This window comes from Hippocampus bargibanti, linkage group LG03 (assembly GCF_051943395.1).
Source record: "Hippocampus bargibanti isolate YZ-2025 linkage group LG03, ASM5194339v1, whole genome shotgun sequence".
Taxonomy (NCBI): domain Eukaryota; kingdom Metazoa; phylum Chordata; class Actinopteri; order Syngnathiformes; family Syngnathidae; genus Hippocampus; species Hippocampus bargibanti.
Window position 1 is genome coordinate 27,762,497 of NC_142736.1, and position 13,124 is coordinate 27,775,620.

Sequence of the window (13,124 nt, forward strand, 5' to 3'; positions counted from 1 at the left end):
TTCGATGACAGCCGTGTATGTACATCATATGTTCAATTCCCGAATACATTTGTGAATGGCAGTTAAGGAGTTAATCTTATTTGCATAAAAGACTGCTGGGGGAATCCTCAATGAAATACTGTAACTCAATTTTTCATTTACACTCATATACAAGGAGTCTTCTTGTGCAAAGGAAACCCCCCCCCCCCCAACTCCATTCTTACATTAGTTTTTGTACTTAGCAGCCAGGACAGATGCACAATTCTGTTGCTAAGTCAAGCAAATCAGTTCCATTGTGAGTCTCATGGTTGAAAAACATTTATGTTGTCCACCGTGTCATCCATCCTTTCGGAGAAGGAACATAGAAAACAAGTCTCGTGTTACATCACGCATTGTCTCTGTGGTGTAATTGTTGGATGTATTATCTTGAGGCATATTTAGATTCCATGCTATACATGGAAAATATAATTTATTCATGCTAATGTGTTTATTGCGCCTACATGTGCGATATTTATATGCACATAAAGCATGCAAATACAATTGTGTGCTTGGGGTGTTCTTTTTTTATTTTTTCTTTAATTATACTTGATTAACAAGACCAACGCAGAATTACGACCTAACAAGGTCTTCACCCACACAGCTACCTGCCCTATGGTCCTATTTCCCCAGAATTTTGATGACTCCCATTCCCCAAATGAAATTCTCATGTGCAGCCACATGTCACAATGTGACTGATTCTATCCCACTGCCGGACGTGGTTTGACTGGCTCTGGTGGGACGAAAATAGATAAATAAATAAAATGAAAATATTCAGGCTGACGACTATCTCTACACGGTAAAAGATCGTAATGAGTCAGTGACAAGCAGTGGGGGGGAAATAATATGATGGCCCAAAACATTGGGCGACAAATCAACAGGAGTTTTTTTTGGCTCCTTCAACGTAAGCAAGGCAATTGTTTTATCCAATAAATAATGCAATGTTTTTGTTGGGTCGTAAATCAGAATACCGTTATCCTACAAGCGCAAGGCTGACTCCACAAAGTTATAAAGGTGAAAGTGATGTATTGTTTTTTTTTTTTTTTTTTTTTTAATGATGGTTCAATTTCCAAAATTCAGAACTTTGATGAGTCCATGCTCCCATTAACGACATTTCAATTATCCGCTGGATGTCGAGAGGCACTTCTCTGTCCCTTGATAAGAAAAGTATTATTATGAACTATGAAATAATGCTATGATGTTAAGAAGTGCAATAACAGTGTTATGCCATTAGTCAGAGTCTTACTCCACATGGAGATGTTCAAGTGATTATTTTTTGGGGTGATCATTAACTTTTCTGATTATCAAGCAAGGAAAATTTAGTCAAGCCTATCAAGACACCCAGATATCTCCTGTCTGGGTAATCGAGTCAGAACCTTGCCCAAAGCATTGGAACGAGTGGCAACTAGGCATCGGGGTCAAGTTGAATAATTCAGCCCCAGATCTGAGGACATTTTCATACTTGCACTGGCACATTTTATCCAAGCAATCTTCCATCTTTCGCCTTTGCCTGGAATTCATATCTGAAGACACGTATGACTTCTCTTAAGGAATTTGACCTAAACCCCATCCTCAAATGGAGTCTTCTGTGTTTGTGGTGCACCATTGTGTCACCAATTCTTTGTGATATTGAACGGTTCCTGTAATGCCTATCTTCTGTCCAGGAAATAAAACCAATGTACACTGATAGCTCGGTTTACGAACCCCTTGGCCTACGAACTTTTCGGTTTACGAACGTTAAATTTATGAAATTTTACCTCATCATACGAACTTTACCTTGGCATACGAACTTTTCCGTGCATGAAGCTGCCTCAATGGGTGATGTGTCGTTGGCGAACGAGCTCAATCTTCTAACAACAAAATGGCAGCCGACTGTTTTTGTCCTCTATTCCCCGCCCCCAGTCTTCGGTTAAAGCCACGTGATTGGTCAAGGCCGCAGCAGTGAGGGGAGGTGGTTTAAACATTAAAGAGACAGGTAAACGACTTTGAGAGTTTCAACTTTGATAGTTCAAAGGCAGAATGTAGACTGCAAGGTTAAAATAGCCCATCAATCAGGCTTCACAAACAACCCGCACAAGCTATCTGTCCACTTAATGCAATCAACCCAGCTAAACAGAACACAATTGATGAGGAACTAGATAAAATTATCACAGAGAAAGCACCTACAAGGGATCATTCCTCAAGATGGTAAAAGAAGAAGGTTACATTCCTCATCAAGTGTTTAATGCTGATGAAACCGGCCACTCCATTCCATCAAGCCATCGACCATCACAAAGGTAAATAAAACGACTTTATTATATAGTACAGTTTCATAGCACATTTATTATACATAAAATAAGGTATATTTTGTCTAGTTTTAAGGCTTAGAAAATTAGAAAGTAGAAAATTATGTTTTATTTGACCTAGGAACGGATTACTCTTATTTTAATGGTTTCCTATTGGAATTTATTTTTTGGGATACACATTTTTCGCCTTACACACTCTGTCTGGGTACCAATTAAGTTCGTAAGCCAAGGTATCACAGTATCATAATTTCCTCTTAATAGAAGTTAAAGTCATTACGATTCAACGACATTCAATACAGCGAAAGATCCCCCTGTCGTGTTTTTTTAATTAATTGGCCCATGTGCTATTTGCATAATGGGCATGAAGATGATGTCTGCCGCATGGCCTTTAATGCCAATATGAGGCCTCCTTGCTGGATGGGGAATCTGCTCGAAAAAGCCACCGTGATATATTTCACTGGACAACAACGGATTAAGTTGTGAGACATTCATTTGTGATAATGTAATTCTGCGATTCCTATAGAGGAAGAGGAATAAACACAGCATCTCTTATATATTATAATGCCTGTGCCGCACAAATGTCTTTTTTCTTTCTATATCTCTGCCCTATTGCTCTTGATCTTTCTAAAAATGGAAGATTCCGACTATTTTTCAATGTTTCCAGGTACAGCTTCAAAAGAATGTCTGCCCATGGCAATTATTGTGTTCCAATTCACATTGCTTTGAAAGCACTCGTCAAAATCAAAGCCCAGGGGTCCGTTCTGGCATTTTATGTGGCTCAGGAAAGGAAATGATGTGCATGTACTTGATGTTTCTTTGCTAAAATGTCCTAAATTGCAGGTTTCCTTCGCTCCCAATGTAACATTTGAACAGTTTTTACTGACGCTTAAATTCCAAAATAAACATTCACCTGTTTTCTTGAGGATGCGTAACATGAGGCGATTTGACTTGCTTTCGCAATTATTATAGCCCTCGGAAGCACACTTTTATGGTGGAAGTCATGATCAGCATACATGCTAAACGTGAAAACTAAGTAAGAAATGTGAGCTAAATCATTGGTTTAATCTGTGAATTGCCTCTAGTTCCATTACCGTTGTGCTATTTCTGTGTCAAACTTCCTTATCATCACCGAACTGCGGCAGGTTTTCTTTAAATTACATGCTCTTATGTTAGTTTGGCCTATAGTCAAGTTCCATGACCCTGTTTATCCCTGACCAAAGAAATCACAACGATTGAGAAACTCCCTATTAAAATACATCTGTGTAAGCTCTCAGGAGTGGTCCATCGATGAAAAGGTTTCTATCTGTACTTCTTTAAAAGTGTCGGATGTTTCGCTCCTCATCCGAAAAGCTTCGTCAGCGAACTAAAGTGATGCTGTTATATCTGGCCCTATATATATCCCTAATGGACAGACGTTTGGTTTGATAGATCCCTGCTCAAAGGTCGGGGGGGGGCAGTGGACTACTCCCGAAAGCAAATCTAATTACAGTAAAGTCTGGTTATATCGATATCGGTTGTATCGATAGTACTGCTTATTACGATACTGTTTCTATGAACGCAAGGAGAAAATTTACATGCCGCAGGATCGGATATATCGATAGTCCGGTTATATCGATATTTTTTCCGACTCCCGAGAATATCGATATAACGAGACTTTAATAGACGAGTGTGATAGATTCAGAGCAATTGGTTGGAGGATCTCATTTTCTGTCGTTTTTTTTCCCTCACATCCTGAAGTCTGAACAATGGCTCAGTTACCATTGTGTGGCCTGTCCAAAATATGAATTTTCTTTAGAAAAAACACAAAATAATTGGAAAGGAGGTGTGTTGAGGCACAGCAGAGATGACCCATATTGGTGTGACTCGTTATGGATTCAGAAACGCTGCTGCGCTTGTTAGTTCTCGGCTGGGGGGAATGCGATGGGAGATGCAGTTAGCTGTCGCAGCTCAACTCCTCTGCAATTCTATTAGGCGTGTTTATAGGGCTTGGCAAAGCGCACACTTAAAGGTACTCTAGCTTCTTAGAGGTAAAAGTGGATGGAGGGTGTGGGGACAATTTAGAGGACATTGTGAGCAAAGTGAAGGGGAAGTGAAAAGAGATTGGAAATTGGATATTAAACCCACAATCGTGTTAAGGTACAAGTGCATGTTAACAGTATGAAAACACCATGGGATTAAATGCTTTGATGGATTGTTTTATAATCTGTCAATTTTAACCCTCACATAATTTCAGAGTCGTTTACACTTGTAAAAATAACTCGCACGGAGTCGACCAGACTATTTTCTGTCTTTTGAGTCAAAGTCAAAGTCAAAGTCAAAGTCAGCTTTATTGTCAAATATGCTAATATGCATGACATACAGCACAGATGAAATTAATGTCCTCTCGGACCCAGCGTGCAAGACATGCAAGGCACTTATAACGTGGCTAAAAAAGACATACAATTGACAACAGACAATACATGTAATTCTGTATGTAAAGTGAGGTAGTGACGTATGTAAAGTGAGGTAGTGTCATATGTAAAGTGAGGAAGTGACGTACATAAAGTGACGTAATGTCGTAATTGCAAAACAAACAACTAGAAAGGGTTGAAGTGAGGTCTTGTCTAATGAGAAATAACAAAAAAAATAGAGTTTTGACATTGACATCTCATTGACAAAGGTCAATGAGATGCTTGCGCAGAGGTTTAATGTGGAACATGAGATTGTCACTTCTGGGAACGGTGGGAAAGTCACCAAACAATTTTCCACTTTCATATATACTGTCTTATCAGTAACCTAACAGAGGTGGGACAACATCGGTGTTGAGGGGCAATTCTTCAATGCCTCGATGAAGGCGGACCAAAGTTGACAGGGCAATTTTCCACCTCTCGTGCTAGTATCAGGGCCACAGCCTGCTCTCAACAGACGTATGGATGCGACGTTGCTATGTGAAAGTTGTACGCCCCCTTTGCAGAAAATATGGTCATAATAGACTTCAGAAACGATTCCACTTTGAGAGAAATGCAACGTGTCACTGCTAATGTACATTCTGAGCTGGTTATGAGTTTTGCTGTGTTTTGCTCAATGGAGTGGAGAAGATGGCTGCGCTTGTAAATCTCAGTGTGCGTGGTTGTTCCGTTTAAATGTAATTGCTTTGAATGTTTTCACTTTACTGCAACCTTTCCATTGTGGGATAAATGCTGAATAAGCGGTTGTTTATCGTCGATTCCATGACCTGACAAACCAAATATCGAAGCGACCGATAAGTTCATCACAAGAGAAAATTGTGTTTACTGCCGGACAACAACAAAGCTTGCCCCATTTTTATGCTATATCCGACCGCTGAATAATTGAACCATTTTATACACGAATTGGCCATTTAGACATGAATGGCATTTTCAATTTCCTACCTCCTACGTTCCTCCCTTCTTTATGTTTCAGATCAAAGCTTTGACATCACACACTGTATGTACAATGATCACAGCTTATACTTCAACCTGATGCCATCGCCTGCTTTCCACATTTCCTCTGTGGCTCATTGCGGAAGTATAATTAAGCCTAATGACTCAATAAATTCAACTAAATAAATCTCCCGCGGAGGGTTTGAATTGAACACAACATAAACGTGGATTTTCGGTGCTTTGAAAAATAAAACAAATGAATGAACAACACCAGCCAATGAATTAATGGTCATATGTTGATGCAACCGCAATTCCGATTCACTCTGTTTTTACAGCACAGCCAATTTGAAATAGACCTTGATGGACCATGTCAACATCAGTGCCAGCGGTCTAAATACAGTAAAGTCTCGTTATATCGATATCGGATATATCGATAGTCCCGGTTATATCGATACTATTTCTATGCATGCACGGAGAAAATTACATGCAAACAGGGTCGGATATATCGATAGTCCCGGTTATATCGATATTTTTTCAGACTCCCTTGAATATCGATATAACGAGACTTTACTGTATAACTCACAACCCCATATAATATGACAATGACGGCTTATGTTTCTCTAAAATTCTCAACAATCCCTTTAAGTCCTTTGACTTTGGAGAGTCCATTGTATTTATTTGCGAGCCAATGGATGATACTCCACTTGCACTTTGTTGGGATGCAATAAAATAGCCCACATTAGAAGCCACGTCACGCAACATCATGCTTATCCAACGTGACGGATGCGGCAGCTTCATGGCGAATCTCTTGTAGGGTGCCGAAGTGCTCCCTAAGTGTTTCCCACATTGGATGTTTTTAATGAGCCAGCGCCACGACTTTCATATGAAACAGTACTGATTGAGCAATTCAGCGGGGGGTTGTTTGCGGCGATATATCACATGGGTGTATGAGACAGGCAGCCTCCAGCCTTTAGTATTGAACCGGGTGCTTGTCATTGAGGGCTGTGGTCATTTCATTACCCTCCATTTCCGACCCGTTTTAATGTAAAATGGTGTCGTCGCTCGATATTTATGCCAGCATACATTTTCAAAGCATGGGCTATCAACCACTGTACCATGTGCTTATACAAATATACACTTGCTTATTAAATCGATACATGGTCCGTGCACACTATGCAATTATGTACAAAATTCTTGGTTACCCAATTTCTTATCCAATTTCTCAACCATAATTCATCTTTATTTTGAATGCTATCCAATTCAAGATCTCAATGGCAAAAGTATAAAAAAATAACCACGCCATTATCACCTAATCCTCTTCAGACCTTTAGCGTGTGTTCTTCCTGCAGTCTCGATCATATTAAAGGTGACCCGAAGTGCTTGAAGGAGTTCGGGTGAAATGTCAATGTAGTCATTGCTTTTTTTTCGGCCCTGCCAATAAGCGATCTTTGTGCCTAATGGCCGTTTTGCGCTCAGCTCATCAAAAATACATTGTGTTGTCCATGCTTCCAAGTTATCTCAGCGGGTCAATACAAAAATTGCCTCATGAAGACTCTCATTGACCTTTCACTGCAATTACAATTGAGGAAGAGCCCCGATGAATACCCCTTTGTAAGATACAATGACATTTTTTCAGTGGAGACAGTATAATTTGGGCCTCTTCCCCTTGACTTTCGTAGTTCTTACTTACATCCAATATCACTCTTTCAATCCAGTCCAAAGCACATCCAATGCTGCTGCTGAAATGCGGTTAGGCCAACAATTCAATTCATTGTCCTACAGCCGTACCTTGGCTCACAATTTGATTTGTTTGCGTGACTAAACCTGCAAGCCAATCTCCTCTCGTACAATCAATCTTCTCCAATGAGAAAACAAGTGACATTGATCAATTTCAGCTCCCCAAAAAAGTTTTCCATCAAGACAAAAAGCACTGTATTGGTGCAAACATGATAAAACGTACAGGAATAAAAGACAATATAAATGAATGAACTGGTTGTATTCATACATGTAGTTGGGGACAAGTCACAAACACAACTTTAGTGTTAGATTTGTGCCCGTGACGTCAGAAATCTGTCTGATTAGTCTTCAAGCGAGGGTAAGAAAGTGACTTTCGCACCACTTTGATGATAAAATGAGTTTCTCATTTTGTATTTGTGAAATCTGTCTCTGTCTTTGTTAAAATGGATGAAAATTGATCTGTGTAGCTGTCGCTCTTTTCAACTTCACTCGACTGGCAGGCTATCAGAAGTTTACCACAATTGTGTCTCAAAGCAAACCGGGAAAATTCACATATATTCCCTAAATTTCTGACGTCCATGACACCACTGATGTTGCTTATAGAAAGGAGAAAGTATTCTATCTTATAATGGTTTAGTTTATATAGAATATCATTGACCGTAATCTCCTCTGGGTCTTGAACTGCCAAACCAAAATCCGCTGAAATGGTTCGTGTTGTTAAGGGCTTTTGTGTTTTTATTATTATTTTTGTGTTTTTGTTGTTGTTGTTTTTTATTTCTCTTGTAGGTTTTCAAATCAGTAAAGATGTTATAAGCCAGTATGTGAGTGCACAATTTCAGACTGATCACTATTCTTGTAAGTTAAATAGCAAAGTCAAAATTTATTGCAGAGGCCCAAACCGATCCAAAATCAGTCATGGAGACTGTGAAGTGATCTGAACAAGAAAAATATAACACATACCCCTACTCGTCATGATGAGACCGCCACCATCATTCGCCCTTGTCATGGAGGAAACGTAAATGAGAAATCAATCAAACACTTAAACCTCATTTCATTGTGTAAGAGAACTGATCCATCACAGGGTTACAGTTTCAGGGGCTCAAGCGCCCCCCAAAAAATGCTAACATGCGAGATACTGGCTTGAAGTATTAAGAGGTGAGCAAAAAGGCTCTGCTCGTCCCTCCCTGTTTGACCACATGAGCCATTAGAAGCTACATCTGCCCGTGTAACATGGTGATGCTATACATGCTTTAGCCTCATAAAGCATGATTCTTAGTGAGCCAAAATGTGTAAAAAAATGCATGGATTACCATGACAATGAGAATAAAAACTGTCATTGTGAGTATACTCAGTGGAAATTAGACACATTTAGTCATGAACTGCATACGCATTCAAAATGGAAATGAATCCTTCTTTGATCATTCATCATGTTATCTTGGGAGTTCCTCAAACAGTAATCTTGTCACTATAAACATTTCAGAACCCTGCTTGAATACTAACGAACACCCATCCATATCCATTTGCTCTTAAATGAGAGCACGGTCGCAAAGCCTGCCACAAGCCGCTACGCTAATAGGCTAACAGTCATTCACAATCACATTCATATACATTTCAATGCGCGCTGTGGAAGACGAGCAAGTCGTATTTTAATTGTGTGCTTTGTCATTATCAGTGATTATTTAACGTTGACACTTAGCCATTCATGTTTAAATTGTACAAAACTTAAAAGTACAGTGAAAAGATCTTAAGCAAATAATAGAAAAAAGTAACAGGAGCTATGCTAGCTAAGCTGGTACTTTTCAATATCGTTTTCCTAATGGGGATAGTTTGACACATGCAGAAACATTTATTTCTATTTCCACAATTGCCTTTCTTGGCATCACTGAAACAAGATCTAGAGCAGAAATGCAGGTTTACAACAAAAGAAACAACCAAAAATAAGAGTGCATCAAAGAAATTGCCCATTCATGCACATTATTTTTCATTCTTGATAGAAACTGGAGATGTAAAGTCTGTCTGCCCATGTAATGCAAGACTGCATCTTGGATAAAGAACATCGATATTGATTGTTGGCACGCTCTCTCTCTCTCTCTCTCTCTCTCTCTCTCTCTCTCTCTCTCTCTCTCTCTCTCTCTCTCTCTCTCTCTCTCTCTCTCTCTCTCTCTCTCTCTCTCTCTCTCTCTCTCTCTCTCTCTCTCTCTCTCTCTCTCTCTCTCTCTCTCTCTCTCTCTCTCTCTCTCTCTCTCTCTCTCTCTGTCTGTCTGTCTGTCCCCATTATAATACAAAATAAATCATCGAGACATTTTGAAACAGTGACTGCCAAACCAGTGACTTTAGTGAAGTGAAAGAACAATCATGTAAATATAGATCCTCGGTTCATTATGTATCCAATTATTGATTTAAAAATTGGAGCTATGTGCTATTTGAAATGATCCACTGCAAGCTCGAATGCCTTAAACAACATGCTAATTGGATACAAATCAAAACCCAACAGGGCTCAGGATAGTTGTTTTTGTTTTTTAAAGGCCGCGATATATTTGAATGTTTGAGTTCACTTTAAATCAGTAATTTTTGAAAATGTTTTATTTCCTTACCTTGCTTTTAATATTTTGGTTGTAAATATGTTTAAATATTATTGAATATTCCTGTTGTGGTCATCAGGAAAAATTGAAATGGTTTATCAAAAAAAAAATACATTCGAACGTATTTTTTGGTTGCACTGATTCTATGAAAGCAGGCTTATAAAAGGAACTTTGAGTCGTATAAATCCAACCCCTTGCCTTCCCGTATGAAAATCACACAGGCATGTGATTTGACTTAAGCTACACATTCGACAAAAATGAAATTTGTTTCCCTCTCTTGAGGCCAACATTGGCAAAGGCCGATTGCTTTAGGATGTCTCTGAAAGATTATCCTCAACGTTTACCCTGCGGTGTGAGGTGTGCTAAGAGTGATTTGGCGTTTGTTCAAAATGCTTCGACAACTACAATACTCTTATTTTCTGTGTATTATTCTAGAATTCTGAATGCTGCGTGGCCCAATGCTACCTCTCAAAGGTAAGTTTTGGCACTATGACCTAAACTGTATGATTAAATGAGTGGCATCATGACCAATTTTACCTCAACATTACCGTGAGCAAACCTTAACACACGTACACACACACACACACACACACACACACACACACACACACACACACACACACACACACACACACACACACACACACACACACACACTCATATAGAAAAAGGAAACTCACACATCAATAGTCAGTTAAAATAAATCTTCTATTTTGACTGGGTTGCTGAAATGTTGTCCATTGCTCTCCATTGTGTTTTGTCTATCATTCAATGAAGAAGAGAAGGGACATTTCCTCTTATTTCTGTACCATAAAGATGAATAACAATGAGGCAGATGTTGAGACTGAGACCGATGATGGCGTTGAGAGAGCTGAGGAGTGGCAAGTCGATGACACCATATAGAATCAGATGACTTGGTAGACTGTTTTTCAAGGAAGAGACACAGAGCAGGAAAGAGAAACAGATAATGATCCTTCGAATGAGATACCAGCGGAGTGTGAAATATTGATAGAAGATATCCAGAGATGTGCATCCACAAATGATGGACCAAGATGTTGAGGGTAAAAATAAATAAATAAATAAATGAATAAATAAATAATCACTGCTCGGCATGTGTGTGTGCATGCAAGTTTAAATATTACTTTTTCATTTACTGACATTGCCATTAACATTATAGTTGAGTTTATTTACAAGTGTGCCCATATCAAAGTCCTATCGGGGCTTTATGGCCTGTCGAACCACGTAAACAGCAGCCAAGCGGAATGCGGTTTCAGTGGTTGCCGAGGCAAAAACTCGGGCATTGGGAAGAGTTCGGTGAGGCCCTGGAAGCCAGGACGGCTTTGGGGCAATTCTGTTTCTGGGAAAGCAGTGTGCCATTAACACTGTGTACAGTAAGGAAGGAGTAGCTGGTGACCTCCAGTCGGGACGTTGTGAGCCAGTGGGCAGAATACTTTGATGACCTCCTCAACTCCTCCTTGGAGGAAGCAGTCTGGGGACTGGGAGTCTGGGACTCTGAGAAAAAAAAAGGGGACCGGAGGGTGTGTTCCAACGACAGAGGGATCACACTCCTCAGCGTCCCTGGTAAAGTCTATTCAGGGGTTCTGGAGGGAGGGTTTGTCAGGACGTCGAGCTTCAGATTGAGGGGGAGCAGTGTGGTTTTCGTCCCACTCGTGGGACAGTGGACCAGCTCTACATCTTTAGCAGGGGACTCGAGGGTGCATGTGAATTCACCCAAACAGTCTACATGTGCTTTGTGGCCTTGGAGAAGGCCTTTGACCATGTCCATTGCAGGGGTTCTGTGGAAGGTGCTTCGGGAGTATGGGGTACAGGAACCCCTGATACCGTTCGGTCCCTATACGACCGATGTTCAAGTTTGGCTCGCATTGCCGGCATAAATCTGAATCATTTCCAGCGAGAGGAGCCTGATGAGGTGGCTCGGGCATCTGATTAGGATGCCTCCCTGGTGAGGTGTTCCAGGCATGCCTCACTGGCATAAGAAGAAGGATGACCCAGGACACGCTGGAGAGACTGTCAGCCAGCTGGCCTGGGAATGCCTTGGGACTGCCAGGAAGAACTGGAAGAAGTGTATGGGGAGAGGGAAGTCTGGGCTTCCCTATTGAAGCAGCTGCCCCCATGACCTGACCTCGGATAAGCAGCAGATAATGGAATGATGGATGGCCCCAATCAATTTATTTTGGCCCTTGAGTCTGAGTAACTTGACTTTGAATATCGGCTGATTCTTGAGTACCTCTGCAATCCAACGCGGTAAAGTGAATAAAACAAAACTTCATCCAAATTGTTTCAAATATCTTGTTTAAAATATATATATATTAAAACAGTATCCCATGATGATAGCTTTTTATATGGCTAAAATCAGCAATGGTTGAAATCAAGTGAAGAACTAAAATATGTTATTCTTAACTTGAGAAATCAAGTACATTTCAAAATACAACCATCACTAGTGATGCGGAGAAGACACTTAAAAGATATGTGAAAGCTCACATGCTGTGGTATTCCCTGTCGTATGCAGTGTCTCATGTTTGAAAAATCGGCTTTGACGTTAAAAAAATCATATGTGGCTAACCTGCTTTTATATGGGTTCCCGATAAAACAGTTTCCAGTGTTTGTGGACAAATGTCTTTTTTGACAGTTTAATGTATATTTATTAGCCTCGTATCTTAAAAAAAATACAAGTATCTTCCATTAAAAAAGGTCTTGGCACAAATATTCCATGGGAATATTAATTGGAAGTCATATTATTCTGGACCCACTCCAGATTCCTTGCAAAAAAAACACCAGACTGTTTGACCTTAACATAAAAAGATTTTACGTGATGGAAATAATGAATTTTCCTTCTCTCATGAAGCCGTCACTGGCGTGAAGCTATCTGTGCTGTGCACCTGGGTCTTTTCCACGGGGATGTCTCAAGTCATAAACACCCTCTATTAGCGGTTCCTCTGCTCAACACACCTTGCAAGAAAAGCAAAAAAGAAAAAAGGGGGGTTTGCAATGTGGAGGAAGAAAAAGAAAAAGGTTGTCATGAAAGCTCCAAAGAACGGAGTCTCCTCTTTATGTGCCGTGAAGAAAAAAAATCTCAAGGACACCTGTTTCTCTTGCAGAGTCAC

The 13,124-nt window shown here is 40.0% G+C and overlaps 1 protein-coding gene across 1 annotated transcript in view; it reads left to right on the plus strand.

Annotated features, from left to right (window-relative positions):
• Nucleotides 1–13,124, plus strand: part of insyn1 (inhibitory synaptic factor 1) — a 204,564-nt gene that overhangs the window by 108,916 nt on the left and 82,524 nt on the right. Inside the window, exon 3 of the mRNA XM_088992921.1 lies at nucleotides 10,435–10,473. The gene's annotated coding sequence lies outside the window, so the exon portion shown is untranslated. The remainder of the gene's footprint in view (nucleotides 1–10,434; nucleotides 10,474–13,124) is intronic.